This window comes from Mus musculus, chromosome 11, assembly GCF_000001635.26.
Source record: "Mus musculus strain C57BL/6J chromosome 11, GRCm38.p6 C57BL/6J".
Taxonomy (NCBI): domain Eukaryota; kingdom Metazoa; phylum Chordata; class Mammalia; order Rodentia; family Muridae; genus Mus; species Mus musculus.
The window spans coordinates 118823480-118841109 of NC_000077.6; the positions used below are offsets into that span (position 1 = coordinate 118823480).

Genomic DNA, 17630 nt, shown 5'->3' on the forward strand with positions numbered 1-17630 from the left:
CGTAACTCCAATAAGTGTAGTAGATTCTCAGAACTGGGGTAGGGGCAAGAGGCAAGTCCCACTAAGACTTCACGACAGAGCATCCACACATCTTGGCTTTCATTACACAAACTTGGACCAAAATCTTAGCTCCTCTTTCACTATGCCTAGTTGTTTACTTTTCTCTCGGCGTCAGATTGCTTACCTATAAAATGGGATCTTAGTTCTATCATTGGGTCACTAAGAGGAACAAGGTCATGTGCATGGAATACTTGGTTTAATCTCTGATCCATGATGGACACTCAATATGAAATGGGCTCTGTGTCCAGATCATCACACACTGAGATGACATCCACTGTCGTTGCCATCAGGATTAGCCTACGCTCCACCTCACTGTGGAGACAATGGTAACAGAACTCTGATCCGCCCCAGTGCTGTTTTGCAGTATTTCCCCCCAAAGAGCCAAGTCTCTTTGTCTACCCTGTGTGAACCAGGGCTCAGCTATATGATGTTTTTGGCTAACGGGGTCCCAAGCCTGGGCAGAAGCAGCCTTCCATGTTTCCTGCTGTTTGTTGCCCTATGGTACAGAGGCCAATGGCACCCTGGTATAGAGCCATTAAACTGACTTATAGACCTATAGAGAGTTTGCCATGGCCCGCTTACCCCAAGTGGCCCACAGACCTGTGAGTGCTCTGTGAGCACCAATCTTGTAGGGAACTCCTACCTAGGATCTACAAAGAACTCAGAGTATCAAACACCAAAGCAAATCATCCAGTCAGTAGATGAACAGAAGAACTGAGCAAACATCTCAGAGGAAGTGCAAACGGCCAACAAATGTATGAAAAAAATGCTCAGCGTCCTCAGCCATCAGGGAAGTGCAAATCAGAGCTACAGTGAGAGTCTTTCTCAGCTCAGTCAGATGGTTAGCATCAGTAAATCAAAGGTGAGAATGTGGGGAGGGGGACCCTTCCATGCTGCAGGTGGGAATGTCCATGAGGCTGCATGGGGCTGCACCAGGCTGCACTGGGCTTCATGAGGCTGCATGGGGCTGCATGAGGTTGTACCAGGCTGCATGGGGCTGCACGGGGAAACAGTGTGGAGGTCACTAGAAACAAATGAAGAAATGAAAAACTTAAAAACAGAGCCACCGTGCGACATAGCGATATTGCTCCTGGGTGCATGCCCAAAGACTCAAGTCAGCATTTTCAGAGTCACCTGCACACTGGTGTTCACCAGTGGGAGAGGATGTTGGATGCCAAGATAAAGAAACAGCCTGGATGCCCACAATGGATAAAGAAAACATAGTTTGTATGTACATACAAGTATTTCATTGTGTCAGAGAGAGAGAGAGAGAGAGGGCAATTATATCCTTTTCAGGAAAACAGGTGGAAGTGGAGACCACCACTTAAGCCAAATAAACCAGATTCAGAAAGACAAATACCATATGTTTACTTTCATATACAGAATCCAGATACTAAACTGAATAGGGATACGAACGTACAAGTGGGGGAGGGGACCGGCAGGAGGGGCCCGAGGGACAGAAGCCCGTAGTCTGAACAAAGTACGTGTTAAACATTTATGAAAATGCCGTAATGAAGCCTATTCTTTTGTACACTATAAAAAAATTTAAAACAAAATCAATTAAAATGTCCTATTCATATCTTAACAGATTACATACTGCAATAATAGTTTAAATGTGTTGGATTGAACAGACTACATCTGGTCTGTGGCACTATCAACTGTCCTGTAACTCGGAGCTCTGCCTCCCTTAGAAAGCCTTCTTGCCAGCAGATCCTGCCAAGGTCCGTGCTCCTGTCCTTAGCCCTGTCTGCTCACCTGCTCACGGGAACACCAAGTGGCATCGCAGTTAGAAAGAGCAACGACCCTGCCGGGGAGAGTGGTGAGGCTGGGGAACGCGCTGCTTCCGGTGTGGAATCTCGGCCTCTGGTGCTTCTTGTGCTAGAGATCCGAGTGTCAGTTCGCCAGTCCACCTACTCATTTACTTCTAATTCTAGGGAACAGGGTTGTCAACAGCTCCGGGGAGGGGCTGTTGGGTGAAGCTCTGCGTGGATTGCTGCTAAGAGGAGATTAGGCCTCCGAGGAGCGCGCTGCAGCAGTGCCCCATGGGCACATTAGGGATTCTGAGCAGGGGCTTGCCGTAAATCACTTCCCATTCAGCTCGGCTGCTGAGGGGCTCGAAGGTCGATTTTCCATGGTTATGACAACAAAAACGAAAATTGGGTCAAACTTGAAAGGTATTATCTTCCTCCTAGCTGCTAAATGCACGAGAGTAATGAGGTTGGTTAAGCAATCCACCCTGGCAGCCCCTGAACTACTCTGTCGAGAGATGGGCCAGGTAAGTGGGTGGGCAAAGGTTGCCCTGCCACGCCTCCGCCTGCCCAGTGGAAGAACCTGTGCTCTTGGCCTTCTGCCACCAGAAACCTCTCTGGATGCAGAGACGGGGCATCTGCACTCTTAGCCCCTCCTGCCTCTGGGCTTCTCTCAGCTGGGAGACAACATCTGGATCAAGGCTCCCAGAGACCAATCCCTAGTGGAGCCAGGCTTGCTCTGGGTCCCTCCCAGTGGTCACAAGCTGGATCCTGGAAGAGCTGTGCATGGTCTGCTGACAGCCCCACCTACAAAGGGGTGCCAACCTTCAACTGGGGCAGGCTCTATGCAAATATCGTGGATTTGCAAAGTTTGCCCATCTGCTGACCAATCATCAACTATGTGTGCACAGAGCCTGCCCAGAATCTCCCAAGCCTGGCTATCAGCAGGCTTTGAGTCGGACGGAGGTTACACAGTACTTACAGAGTGACCTGTCCCGGCCCTCAGAGTTTGTCTTAGGAACTATGCCATCTTCATCACTAGAAAAAGAGACTAGAGAGATTGGAGAGGGGTAAAGAGAAGAGTGGGGGCTCTCCCAGAGCGTGTTCTATTTGGAAATTGTATGTGTGTGTATGTGTGCATGTGTGTGTGTGGGGGGGGTGTGCTCATTAGACAGGGTCTCCTGCATCCCCAGTTAGCCTTGAACTCCGAGTCAGAGTCAAGAAAGGACCTGACCTTCTCATCCTCCTTAGAGTTGCGATTGCAGGTGTGTCGCCACACCTGGCCTGTTTGTGAATTATGTGACAGTCGTTAAGATGGTTGTCCTCAGTGGGCAGGACACGCCTACATCACCCAGCAGTGGGGAGGGAAGGTGTGGGCATAGCCTGGAGTCATTGCCTGATTCTCCACATGATCCTAGTCGGCCCTCACTGTTCAGTTCCCAAGCTGAGCTTGAAGTGAAGTGGAATGAAGCAGAGTGAAAGGGAAGGCCCCAGTGCTCTGAACCCCAGGACACGCACTGAGTCACTGTGCTCGGTCATAAAATGCCACATACTGGATAAGTCACCCAAGAAAACTAGAGTGGTCCAAAGTCATGGAGAGTCAAAGCTGAGTGGAGACTCCAGGAGCTGGGGGAGGGGACAGAGCACCTGTGTTTAATGGGGACAGTGTTTGAGTTGGGGGAGGGGGTGAGAACGTTCTGGAGATCAGTTGTAATGGTCACACCACCATGGGTATGAGCTTTTAATGCCACTTCAGACCATCAAGAAGGTCTGATTTTACTACTTTCACCGTTTTGTGTTAGATAGATGCAAAATGCTGTGTGAGTGCATGACCCATGAGCCCACTAACAACGCGGCCTTCCCTGAACACTTCCTTCATGCCCCCTCTTGTGCTCCATACCTTCTGAGTGGTGGAGCAACGTAGGCCTTGCTTGTGAGCTGTCACCATTGCTGTCCTCTTACCCCCATCCCCAGCCTCACCACCCCCATGCCCATCTGTGTGGTCCAGGCCTGTCTTTGTGGAAGGATGCACTACCCCCACCTTTGTACCCAAAGGCATTTGCATTGCTTCCTTTTAAGTTCTGTCTACCTATCAGCTCAGTCCAGCAGAGCGAAGGCTCAGGCACATACACGTCAACTACCAGTTACTCAGAGAGCTGCCAATTGGAGTTCCGAGATCTGGAGGAAAGGCATGCTGGACTGTGGTGAGGGGCCCTGGCCTGGCTAGCAGTCGACTACCTTCTTGCTGTATGTTCTCAGTGGGGAGCAGGAGAGAGGATGACTCTTCCATTCTGGACGCTAATCCCTTCCTAAGGGCCCTACCATCATGGCTTTATCTAACCCAAATATCCTCCCAAGGGCTCATCTCCAAACACCATCCCACTGTGGGTTTGGTCTTCAGTTCACAGCAGAGCACTGGTCCCTACAGATATTGAGTAAGGTAGCAGCCCTTGATGCTAGGGGCCACAGTCAGTATAAGTAACTACCTGCTGAGCTGCTTAGCAGCTGGAGCTGGGAACATGGGAGTGACTTTAAATTTTCTAGTGGCCTCACTAGAAACGTTAAAAACTAACGAGAGGCATCAATCCTTATGATCTTTTCTATCGAACACAACGTATTCAAGATGTTTTCCTTCCAACGTGCAATCAATATGAGGACTCTGATGTGAGACTTTATACCCTGCATCCTGCGCTCAGTCCCTTGAAATCTGGGGTTCGGTTTAAGTGTTCCACATGTCAGGCCCAACTCGCCACATTCCCAACGCTCCCTGACACTGTAGTCGCCCCCGTGCTGGATGTGCAGGTGAGAGGCTGTATCCGGCATCCCTCGGGATGGGGTACACATCCAGTGATGAGAAGGAGCGGGGAAGCAGGACAGTCCTCTGCCTGGCCACCTCCCTCCAGCACTGCACACCAAGCCCCTCCACAGGCCAGGGATATATGAAGCTCAGCAGGAGCTCTGGGACCACGCTGAACAGAAAATCCTCCTTCCATCCAGACTTGGGGTCCAGCAGCCCTGACCCCCGGGACACCCCACCTGTGACACAGTCAAGGAAATAGAAGAGTTGGGGGAGAGGAATGTGGGCCCCTCACCTTGAGTTCCTATGAATGGAGCACAAGAGAAGGTTCCCCAAACCCCATACCTCTCCTGTAGCCACCCCAGTTGTGGCTGCCCACACATCTAACTGCTGGTCACTGAAGACAATATAGTACCAATATGTCTGTCAAAATGCAGACAGAGGTTAAGGAGAGAGCGTGCATGATGGTCATTTGCAGTGTATCCCTTCCTCCCCTCTCTGCAGGTATGTGCGTTTGGGTCACCCTCAGACCTCCTTCCACAAGGGCCACTATTTGTTAGCGCAGACAGGGTCTCTCACTGATTTTGAGCCTGTCGCTAGGCTGGCTGGCCTGAGAGCCCCAGGGATCCTCCTGTTCAGTCTTCCCTGTGCTGAGATGAAAGTGCACGCCACCAGGCCCAGCTGGTTTGTTTACGTGGGTCCTGAAGTTCAAACTCAGGCTCTTACTGCTGTCAAGCACTTTACAGAGTGAGCCATCGCCCCAGCCTCCGTCCGCAGCACATTCTTAGAAGACCCCCCCTTCTCCCCTGTCAGGGAGCTGCCAGAGGACTCTCCTGTGTCTGTAGAGGTCGCCTCTGTCCATGAGGGACCCTTCCTTATGACATAGACTAGTGTCTATCGCTACAATAAATGACCACAGCTGAGTAGCTGAAGACAGCAGAAACACCCCAGCCACAGCCGGAGGCCACAAGGCCAGAGTCAGTTTCACCAGACCTGCAAGGAGTTGACAGAGCCTTCAGCAGCCTGGAAGGAGGGGTCTTCCTGCCTCCTGCTATCTCTGGAGGCCTCGGGCATCTCTCAGCCTGTGACTATATCCCTTCAACCTCTGTCTCTGGGGTCACAAAAGCTTCTCTTTTGTCAGTCAAATGTCCCCCTGCCTCCCTCTCAAGAACACTTGAAATGATTGACTGTACAGTGCTCGTCTAGGTGGTGCAGGAAGTCTCCACCCGGAGACCCTCACTCACACATGGCAATGTGCACGCATTCTAGGGACTAAGGTGTGGTATCTTCCGGAGTCCACTCTTCAACCAGCCACAGCTACGCACAAAAACTGCACACAGGGGCTGAGGAGGTAGCTCATTTGTTAGAGTGCTTGCCCGGCATGCACAGAGCACCAAGTTAGATCTCAGCATAAACTGCACACGGTGGGGCAGGCCTACATAATCCCAGAACCTGAGGAGTGGAGACAGGGGAATCAGAATTCCAAAACCAAGTTTGACTCCATACTGAGTCAAGGGCAGACTGAACAAAACTGAGACCCTGTTTTAAAACAACAAATAAAGAAACAATAACAGTAACAATAACAAATAACAAAAAAACCAAGATGCCTCCAGGTATGAGATGGGGTAGGGAGGAAGCATCAGAAATCAGATTTTTTTTTCCTCTCAGGGGATAAACATGACTATTTTTCATAAGGAAATTGTTCTTAGGAAGGTATCTACATAGCCCTGTGAGGGCCAACCATCCCTGCAGGTAAAGAAAGACTCAGAGCCCACTCCTGGAAACCCAGGGGTAGCAGAGAGGCTCCTGGGAAACCCCCAAGTGGGGTTGTGGGGAGAGTGAGGCTTGGCATCAAGTCCCAGAACCCTTCAGCAATCATCATTGCTGTCATCAACACTTGAAGTGAGGGACCACAGAAGACACCAGCCAGGCCACCTCACCCTCCACCACAGCATCCCAGTACACACCAGCCCCATCATGGCTGCCAGCACTGGCTGGGTCTCTCTGCCTACCAGGGCTACAAGGCCAGAAATTCCTGAGCATTGGGCTCTCAAAGCAACAGGTGCAAGGCCCCAGGCCTCTCTGGAGAAGTCCAGGGTGTGTGTTCTGCATTTTCCTTGGGGACCCCAGTGGGCTCCATTCCAGCTGCCCACTACTGTCACCAGGATTCTCCCTCCCCATTTTCCCACACCCCTTCTCCTCTACTTGTCAAAACTGCTTGCCAGAACCAGAGAGATGACTTGGTTGGTAAAGGGCTTGCTTCACAAGCATGAAAACCTGGGTTGGATACCCAGGCCCCAAGGGGAAACACTAGGGAGGCAGAAACAAACATCCCTGAGGCTCTCCTACCAATGAGAATTCTGACCAATGAGTAACTGGCAAATTCAAGGCCAACGAACGACCTGGTCTCAAAGGTGAACAGTGGTGCTGAGGCTGACAAGCAGGTTGACTTCTGGCCCTTAAACACATGTACACCTGCATACATGTGTGCACGCATGCAGGCATGTTACTCTCTGAACCCAGAGAGTAACAAACCCTATACATACTGTTTGATCTTGTACATACAGACCTATGCTAAGATTTAAAAATGAAACACGCTAAGAAATTTGATCTAGGTGGATGGCTGAGCAGGTAAAGGGCTTGCCATGCACTTTACTGAGTTCAGTCCCCACCTAAAAAGCTACACGCAATGGTATCCATCTGTGTATCCAACAGTGGGAGGCAGAGAGTCAGGTCCCAGGGGGTTGCCAACCAGCCAGTCTATCTGAAACGGCCACAGACAGCATACTGCACATGCAGTGAGAGGGCTGATTTCAAAACACGTGGGTAAGAGGAGATTAAGGACGATTAAGACATCCAGTGTTGACATGGGGGGAGGAGGGAGGGTGTGATGCTCATGTGCACATACACACACACACATGTGCACACATGCACACACACAAAACAGAAAGGAGGGGGGATTAATAGTCATAACTAATAGTGAAATAGGACAGTTATAAACATATATTATGAAATTGCTGGTGCTCTAGCTTCTCTTGTGCTACCCAGCAGCCACATCTATCCCGTGACAGTCTGATGACTGAAATGGCTACTAAGTAAACAGCAATGACTACTAAGTAACAATGGCTACAAAGGAAACAGCAATGGCTACTAAGTAACAATGGCTACTAAGGAAACAGCAATGGCTATTAAGTATATAACAAGGAATAGTACATACAATGTAATGGAAGGGGGTGACTGACACCTAGGGTAGATGGAGCAGGACAACAGGAGATTCACCCTATGAGAGCTCTGTGAAACTTAAAACTTAGCAATATTCATTTCTGGAATATTCCACTACAGCCAAGTGCGGACTCCTGAGTATTGCTGCCATCTGTTAAGTGGTTGGTCGCTGTATGGTACCAAGCTCAATGCTCTACCCTCATTCAGTCTATGCCACAAAGGTCTGTCATTGCTTCATTTCCAGTTTGGGGCAGGAAGGCTGAGAAGGAATTGTCTAGGTCACACATACTGGGATGTGGTGGAGGGAGGGTACTTCCTGATCCTCACCCCCATGCACATCACACCTGTAAGTTCCAACCTTGAAAGTTCCCAGTTTAGCATGGAGACTAAACAAGGAAACAAAGATACCTGGGGAAGAGAAGAGAAACTAGGAAAGGAAAAAAAAGAAACAGATCCTCCAAGAGCTGCTGGCAGAAAGAGAAAAGGCCTGGGCTTTTCTGGGGGAGGCTGCACAGGAGCATAAAGAAAGGGGGCAGCAGAGGCCGAGATATGAGCAGTGGCCAGGCTGAGGCTAGGGCCGGTTACCTGCCTGGCCAGATGGAGCACCTTCAGAGGAGGAACCGAGGGTGCAGAAACTCTGGAATTGTCACTTGGCTCCCATGATCCCCAAATCACGAGCCAGAGGAACACCCAGGAGGATGTGAAGTGGCCATCTGCTTGGGGTGCTGGGAAGCGGGTGTTGCTGGGCACAGAGCTGAGCACGTGACCTCCTCCCTCCGAGCCTGTCCTCAGGTTCCTCATACTGTTTAACTCCCCTCCAAGGATGAGCCTCCAAGTAGCCCAGCTCAGCACCCCAAGATCTTGGACCCAAGTGGGGAGAGAAAAGGAGATAGGAATAAGGTCACACAGAGGCCAGTAAGGAATAAGCTGAGCTGACCCCTTCGCATCTGCTCCACCCTGTGTGTTACAGAGGTGGGGGGGTGGGTCAGAAACCACAATCTCATGGAATGCAGGGCAGGGTTCTTCATCATTGAAGAGAAGGAGGCACTGGAATTCAGTCTTCTCCCTATGGAAGCTGTCTCTGGGTGACATGGAAGTGGGGAGTAGGGGGCAAAAACCTGACCCTGTGCTGCTAACTCAGAGGCCTAAAAGGTCTCTAGACCAGTCCTCTACTGATGGCATGGCATCTCCAAGGATGTCTGCCTAGGGGTAGTTATGGCTGATGTCATCACAGCCTGATAATCTAAAAGATCCATCCGGGAAATGGCAGAGCTCCTGCATGAACTCTGATACACTTGGGACCACTGTGGGTGGAGTCAGAGGAACCTGGCCAGAGGTGAGGCTCTGCTATCTACTGACAGAGGTGACTGCCTCCCCTACAGACCAGAAGGAACATGAGTGAGAACCCATAGCCCCTGGATACTGCCTGCTCCTGCTAGATTCTTACATTCAACACCCTCATCTCCTACGTTAGACAGTTGTCCTGGGCCCACGTATATCTTTCATTGTGCATGGATGACCCTAGGCAACCCCATTAGGATGTACCAGGGACATTAGCACTGCCATCCCCAGCTTCACGGCATCCTTTCCACCTGCCATTTGAGGGAGTTCAGACTGGAAGATTCAGGCTCCCAGCAGCACAGTCCTGAGTCAGATGCAAGAAAACCATTATGCATGCCAGTCTTGTGGAGTCACCGAGTATAACTTTAGCTGGTGAGATGGACTGGAACACTAGGGATCCGTATTTCAGCCTTGGGGGAGGGACAGAGGAGGAGGGATAGTCCTGCTGGCTGCCTCCCAGCCATCCTGTCCACCTCAGTGGTCAATGTGGACCTGGGACAAACAGAAGGCTTCCCTTCCCAGAGCCAGGAGGCACGCCCCCACTGCCGTGCCTCCCGTGGCTTTACCGTCTGCACAGGGGAGCTGAAATCAAGGTGTTCTCTGAGTAACAGCTTTGAAGCAGCAGCATGACACCACTAGACTTTACCCCGGATAAGCTATTCACTTGACCACACCCATTCTGCAAGGCAGGGAGTGTGGACCTGGCTCTCAGGAGAAGCTGGCTATAGGCTACAGCCCCCAGAGGACTTGTCCCAGGATGTCATCAGTGAAATCTTGTCAGAGGGTCCAGAGACTCACCTAACAGAGAGGAAGTACCACAGTCATCGTTGAACACATCTGGAAGGCCTGGCTCAGTGAATACTGCTCTTCCTGACCTGGGAATCCCACAGGGTTAACAAGGCCCCTGAGCAAAGAGGTTCAGGCCAGTTTTTCCCCCAGAACCCTCTGCCAAAAGGCTCGCTCTGTCTCTGTCTCTGTCTCTGTCTCTGTCTCTGTGTCTATCTCTGTCACTGTCTCTCTCTCGCTCTCTCGCTCTCTCTCTCTCTAACTGATGTCCAGTCTGGGATAGATGTCCAGTATCAAGGACACAAGGAGGGACTATGGGCCTCAGAGTCCAAGTTTCCACAACAGAAGCTTTGTCAGAGGCCTGCAAATGTCCTGACAGGACGAGAAGCATCTGTGACCCCAGCAGTCATTCAAAGGAACAGGGTGGGGGTGGGGAAGGTGGCAGGAAGCGGGAAAACAGTGCCACCCCTGAGCCCCTGTGGGGACTGAGAGGACCTGCTAGGGCACACCCAACAGGAGCAGCTACCCTGGGCCAGCCTCATCCTTCAAGGAAACTGCTGGGGCATGCAGGGGCCTTTCTAGAGGTTTATGTGCTTTTTATTAATCAATCTCATGGGGCAGCATAGATGCCCTTCCTGGAGGGTCTGCAAGAGACCCAACCTTTGTCCCTTGGGCTTGAAGGTAGGTACAGTGAGAAGTCCCACATCACAGGACAAATGCTCACTCTGCCAGGGCAGAGAAGGGACCAGGATGTGTGGCAATGACAGCAGCTGCTTCACTGGAGATTTGCCTGCAGGGGGCCACTTGGGCCTCACCTCAGGGATGTCTGCCTCCCTCTGCCTACCTTCTTCTGGGATAGGGAGCTGACTAATCTCCGCCTACCCACCCCCTCCCTGTTGCTCCGCCTTTCAACACTTCCTTCTTTCTCCCTGCTCCTCACTGCCTCTCCTGTAGGCCCCTGAGGCTCAGTTCAGGCTCTCTTGGAGCTGAATTGGGTTTTAATGACTCTGGTTGGGGTACAGCAGGCTGCCCTTCCCAGCCATTTCCCCCATGTTGTTGTAGAACTATGTTCTCTGGGCATGGCACAGTATGGTGTTTGAATGCGAATGGTTCCCATAGACTCACATGTTTGAATACTTGGTCTCTAGTTGGTGGAACTATTTGGAAAGGATTAGGAGGTGTGGCCTGGTTAGAGGAGGTGTGTCACTGGGAGATGTCTTGGAGGTTTCAAAAGACTCCCAGTGTGCCCCTCTCGCTCTCTGCCTTGTGGTTGGGGATCAAGATTATGAGCACTCCGCTGTTCCTATCTCAGCTAGCATGGACGTTAACCCTCTGAAAGCATAAGTCCAATTAAACTATGGATTTCACTGCTATGAATAGACACCATGACCAAGGCAACTGTTATAAAGGACAACATTTAACTGGGGCTGGCTTACAGGTTCAAAGGTTCAGTCCATTATCATCAAGGCAGGAACATGGCAGTGTCCAGGCAGGAATGATGCAGGCAGAGCTGAGAGTTGTACATCTTCATCTAAAGGCTGTTGGCAGAATACTGGCTTTCAGGTAGCTGGGATGAAGGTCTTAAAGCCCATACCCACAGTGACACACCTATTCCAACAAGGCCACATCTCCTAATAGTGCCACTCCCTGGGCCAAGCATATACAAACCATCACAAACACTTTATTTTGTAAGTCACCCTGGTCATGGTGTTCTATCACAACAATAGAAATGTAACTACAACACATCAGACCCTCCCTGGAGAGTCTAGCCGCTGACGCCTCTCTTCTGTACCTTTAGCTGTATATACTCCTGTCCCAGCTGTGTGTGGTCCTAGAGATACAAAGGTATATAGGAGGTGAAAGGTTAACTAAAAAGGGGGGAGGGGCTCTTGTATAGCAGCTTAGTGGGTGACACCTATGCTGTGGAGGGATTTGTGGTGACATGGCTGTTCTGGGGTTACTCATGTCCTTGTGAGAAACCCTTCCCCATGTATCTGTAAGCTCATTCGCTCACCAAGCTGGCTGGCTGGAATCATTCCTTTAGTCTCTCGTTGATACTATGAACATTTCTTCACGTCTCCTCAGGAGCACTAACCTGTCCTCAACAGCCCCAAGTCACCAGGGAGAAACACAGGCTGCCCCTTTAAACTCAACCTGTCTGCTGTGCGGCCAGAGTCCCACATTTCCACAGCACGATCTGTGGCCAGGACACAAACGTAACTTTCCATAACAGCCTGGAATGAGAGTTGCTGGGTCCACATTAGCTCCTTCCACCTTGCCATGGAGTGGAAAAACTTGGGGAGCTTTGAGATCGCCCACACCAGTCTTCTCACCCTCGTTCTGGGTCAACAGTGTAAGGCAAGGCAGGCACTGGCAGCTCTCAGGTTGAAATGAACAGACAAGCCCTGGGCTCCCACACTGGAGTCTGAGTTACCTCCCATACCCTGGCCCTCAAGTTGGGTCTGGAAACGCAGCCTGCAGAGTCAGGATGACAGGGAACAGCCCAGGGGTCTGTTAGCAGTGGCACACAGAAGACAGAACTCAGGAACTGCATTTCAGAATAGGTGGCTATCTTAGGGTTTTCACTGTTGTGATGACCTGGTTTACACATCTACATCAGAGTCTGTCACCAAAGGAAGCTAGGGCAAGAATTCAATCAAGATAGGAACCTAGAGGCAGGAGCTGACGCAGAGGCCATGGGGGACTCCTGCTCACTGGCTTGCTCCCCATGGTTTGCTTAGCTTGCTTTCTTATAGTACCTAAGACCTCTGGCCCAGAAGTGGCCCCACCCACAGTAGATTGGACTCTCCCACATCAATCACTAACCAAGAAAATGCTCTACGTTTGCTTGTCTGCAACTCAATCTCATGGAGGAATTTTCTGGATTGAGGTTTCCTCCTCTTTTGGCTTTAGCTTATGTAAAGTTCACATAAACTAACTGCTCAGTGGCGCTCACTGGGACAAAGAGAGGAGACACCTGCAGTCCTTCCCAAGTCCCCTGGAGGCCTGAGAACACAGCTCAGAAAAGCCAAAGGCCTCCTCAGGCTCCCAACATGGCAATGCCTTCCTTCTCACACAATGATGGGTTTCCATGCTGCCCAGAGAGCCAAAAATATCCAAAACTTCACTAGCCCTCCATCCTCTGTACGGACACAACATCCTCAAGCGGTCTGCTTGTTTTCAAAGCCCATATCCCACAACCTTGCCATTTGCGGACTGTAGCAAGAGGGGCCCCATGCATGCGCAACCCCTCCATCTGAGGCATCCATTAACATTCCCTGAGTAAGTTGGGGCTGTAATTACAGCAAGTGATTAACAGGCCTGAGGTAGTCTGTCTCAGAGGGAACAGATTAACAGCCCAGCTTGGGGATGCCTGCACTCACCTCAGAACCACCGGTGCATCTTAAACAGGGCCCTGTGCCCCCCGCTAGCTGGTGATTAATGGGAGCGATGTGGACAGAGGACATTTCTCTGGCACCTGGCACCGGACTGAGTGCTACCCTTGCTGGTCAGGTACAGGGGAGGGTTAGGGAGGGCAGCCAAGGATTGAGATGTGAGCCTAGAAGCCCCAGGTGGGGTGCCCATCTGCCTCCCCCAGGCCAGTATGGACTCCTGGGCTCTTACAGCTGCCCAGGAAAGGAAGCAGAGGGAGTTGAAATACCATTCAGTAGCCAAGTTCACCCCGGGAGTGGGCACTCAGCCCCTCTTCCCCAAATGGTATGCAATCCACGGCTCACCCCCTCTGGCCTCCACACTCCGAGACAACACTCAGTATTGTGCTAACAGGCTGTGGCTCCTGCCAGGATTGTCATCTCCCAAGATGGGGTGCCAAAGTCAAGAAGAACACTTGCCCAGCTGGCAGAGGGAGTGCAGGAGTCTCCAGCCGGGAGGTGACCTCCTGAGAAGGAAGGAAGGAGAAAGGAGCGAGGGGGTTCAATTCCTAGCACCCACATGGCAGCTTACAACCATCCTAACTCCAGTTCCAGAGGGTCAATGTCCTCTTCTGTCCTCTGGTAGCACCAGGCACACATGTGGTACACATACATACATACATACATACATACATACATACATACAAATATACATACATACATACGTACATAAATACTTATGTATGTACATACTGGCAAAATACCCACATAAATAAAAACATTTTTTAAAAAGGGCAGCTGCCACTTTGGACAAAGGGCAGTGCTTTTTGTCTGTATCAGAAGGAATCTTTGCCTCACAAAATCCCACTATGAGCCACCATCCTTTCCCCGGTCCCCTGCATACTGGGATTCTTTGGAATGTGAAGTGTATGGCCTGCAACCCATGGTCCAGGGTGCATGGTCCAGGGCTCAGAGAGCCACATACATCTTCTGAGACACCCATGAAACCTGCCCCATGTGAGGTCCCTCCCACCCCATGTCAGTCATCGTCCCCTGACCCTGGACTCTCACAGGGGTTATCACCAGAGTCACCAAGCCCTGCCTGAACATAGAGCACATGTGACCAGTGTCCACTGTCATCACTGACCTTATCTATCTTACCTCCTCGGTATCTCTGCTCTGCATTTCCCCATTCTAGAACATTCTCTACACACACCCCCCAATAATTTATTCTTCATTTTTAACTCAGTCACTGTCATATGGCCAGAGTCCCAGCTACCCTCAAAGAAGAGGCTGCTGTTCTTGGGGTCCTCCTGAAACACCCAAGGGCCGCTATCTGAGTGTGGCAGATAGGGTAGGGAGTTCATGGTGACTGCAGAGGCAGACGCCATCCTTTCTCTCTGCACAGAGCCCAGCATACTCCCTGGCACACTGAGGGCTTTAGTCCCTGCAGGGTGGCATGGCTGAGTCTGTCACTGGTGAGGTCCCCTTTATCACCACCCTTCCAGAAAGCTGCTTTAATGAGGACTCTCACCTCCAGGACCCAAGTCAAGGTCTCCTTCCTCCAACCAGCCTGGAGCTGGAAGTTCTGTGTGCCCAGAGCCAGGAAAATTTCCCCGGGACGGCAGATAAGAAGAGAAAGGGAGAGAGCACCAGGCAGAGAGGAGGGCCAGCTGCTGCCCTATCACACAGCATTCTCTGGGGATGACAGACGTTCAACACCACAAATGAAGAAAAATGGAGTGTCCCCATTGCCTTGAATACTCCTGTTACCTCAGGGCTTAAATAAAAAGCAAGAAGGGATAGGAAGAGCCAGGAAGATGCCTGCAGACTGAGCTCGTGACAAGTCCAAGAATCAGGCCTGCTCCTCGGTCCTCCCACATCCTTTGCAGGCAGTACTCAGACAGCCACCCCCTGCCCCCTCCTCAAACATACAGACACACACACACACACACACACACACACACACACACACACCACATACACACACACCTGGGAAGCTCTGCCATGGAGGCTGCACTCTGCTCTCTGGGAAGATCACATAGTCTGGCTGGAGCAAAGCACTGCTTTCCAGAACAGCTTGTTTTAAGACACAGGAAAGATCGAGAGTACTGCCAGAGGTCAGAGGTCACTTGCAGGGACAGCAGGCAGCCCCCCTCTCACAGTACTCCCAATATCAAAGCCCAGAAACTTGAGTGAGAAGCTACAAGTTACTCAGGAGTTCAGACCTCGGGTTTCCGAGGTAGTGCACTCGGAGACACACTGAAAAGATAGTGTGTGAGAAGAACATCTTTCAGGGTGCCACAGAACACTATTCGGCCCTGAGACAAACCACGTCCATAACCTGGCACAGCATGGGGGACAGGAAAGCTGCTCAGAGAAGCTCAGACGCATGTGAGGGTCTGAAGCCACAGTCGCTGTGGTAAGTCACATTACAGAGACAGCGTGACTGTCAGGACCATGAGAGAGCGAGGGAGGAAGAGGTCCTGGACCGGGGCAAGAGGGCACTGCAGCTGCACAGGGCTGATGACTGCCATGACGAAACCTTAACAGCATTGACCGCACAAGATGGTAAGTTTCATAAGTATCTTAGAAGTACCTTGCCTCACAATTATGAGGGCCCAGATTCAGTGCCCAGGTACCCCATAAAGAGCCAGTGTGGTGGTACATGACTACATCGCCTGGAACACCCTGATCAGCCAGTCTAGATTAGTCAGTGAGCCAGGCCTCAGGGAGAGACCCTGTCTCAAAAAACAAGTGGGTGGCTTCTGAGGAGTGACCTCTGAGCTCCTCACACATCACACATACTCCACACACATACATACACATACACACTAACCACATATACTCACACACCACACATATACACATACACACACCACACATACACACACATATACATACACTTACATACATACATGCATACACACACACCAAAGAGGCAGAGGAGGAAGTGGGAAGGACAGGCAGACAGGATTCAAGGACAGAGAGGTGCTGGGGCCTGATCCCACTAGCCAAGCACCCTACCCTGTCCTTCAGTAAGAGAAGCTGTATATACACAGCTCTGAAGGTGCCAACCTCTCGGTGCAGAAACCCACCCCGCCACCGAGGCCTCACCCTCAACCTTAGAGAGCAAGGGGGGGCTGGAATGCCACCAGAGATTTCCACTTCTGAAGACGTGTCCCTTCCGCCCTCCTTCCTACAAGGGCTTCAGGAGCACTGGACTCCACGTGGCTCCTGGCAGTTCACACAGCTTCCTGAAAGCAGCTGGCCCCAGGTCTGACCCAGCATCGATCCTCTGAGTGCAGGCAAGGCTGCCCAGAGCCCCAGACTCCGTAATTACATGGAGATAAGACTATCAGGTGTAATTAAACAGCATCCAATGTTGGCCACTGGCTGTAGCCTTCCCCCCACCCCCATCCTGTCCCCAGGACTACAAAATAAATTATCCTATGAAGTCTGCAGAGGTTGAACTATGGAAACAATTAAACAGAAATTAAATCTAATTCATTTATACTCTGAGCACAAAGTGGATAATGTAGGTTTTTTTTTTCCTCTTCTCTCTCCTCTTTTTTGCCCTGGCATTGGAGGACTATTATAGGAGATTAATCATGAGGTAGAGCAATGAAAGTGATCTATCACACATTAACGTCCATGGCCAACTCTACACCGTCGATAACAGCAGCTAGAAAACTTAGAGGTGATGTTGTCCTGGGGAAGCCAGAGAAAGAAGGGCCTGGCTGATGTCTGTGTGGTTCAAAAACCTCCGCTCTCCAGATGTGGCCGTGCTGCAAGATGACTCAGGGGCCAGGTGAGCTGAGTGTGGGCTTTGCAGGGCCCTGATTGTCTCCTCCCCATGGAATGTTGGGCTTGGAGGAAATGCTACTGGGCAGGTGGCCTGGATGAATAAGCTAGGCCTCAGTTTTCCCAGCTGTAAATTGGGTGGAGCCAATTCCTTCAAACACCCAAGAGGACCAGATGGGCACACAAACAAGGTGTTTAGGAAGTGAAAGCCGGGAGGAGCAGGTATCCGGCTATCAACTCAGCCTCACAACTCAGCGAGGCTTGGTCCGGCTTTCAAGAGAAGCTGTCTGAAAGATTGTCTTCCTAGCTAAGAGAGAACATTTCCTCTAACCAAAGGGAGGAGAGGGCCGCCTGCCTCGAGGGGTGTGGTTTCAGAACAGTGTGCTTGGGAAGTGCCAAGAGAGGCCTAGGCTTAGTGCCCCCTCCCAAGGCCCGAAAACGCAAGGTCCCCCAAACAGATGCTCTGCAGTTCAACCAAGGTGCCTGGGTGCCAGAAAGGTT

At 51.1% G+C, this 17630-nt stretch overlaps 1 protein-coding gene across 22 annotated transcripts in view; it reads right to left on the reverse strand.

The window, feature by feature from the left end:
- Rbfox3 (RNA binding protein, fox-1 homolog (C. elegans) 3) overlaps positions 1 to 17630 on the reverse strand; it is a 421838-nt gene that overhangs the window by 333720 nt on the left and 70488 nt on the right. For 2 of the 22 annotated variants that reach the window (XM_030246135.1, XM_030246138.1), the window contains exon 1: positions 14860 to 16191. The exons of 19 other annotated variants lie outside the window; for them this stretch is intronic. The gene's annotated coding sequence lies outside the window, so the exon portion shown is untranslated. Of the gene's footprint in view, positions 1 to 14859; positions 16192 to 17630 lie in introns of those variants that run through there. One more of the 22 variants, XM_017314661.1, reaches the window with a different exon arrangement.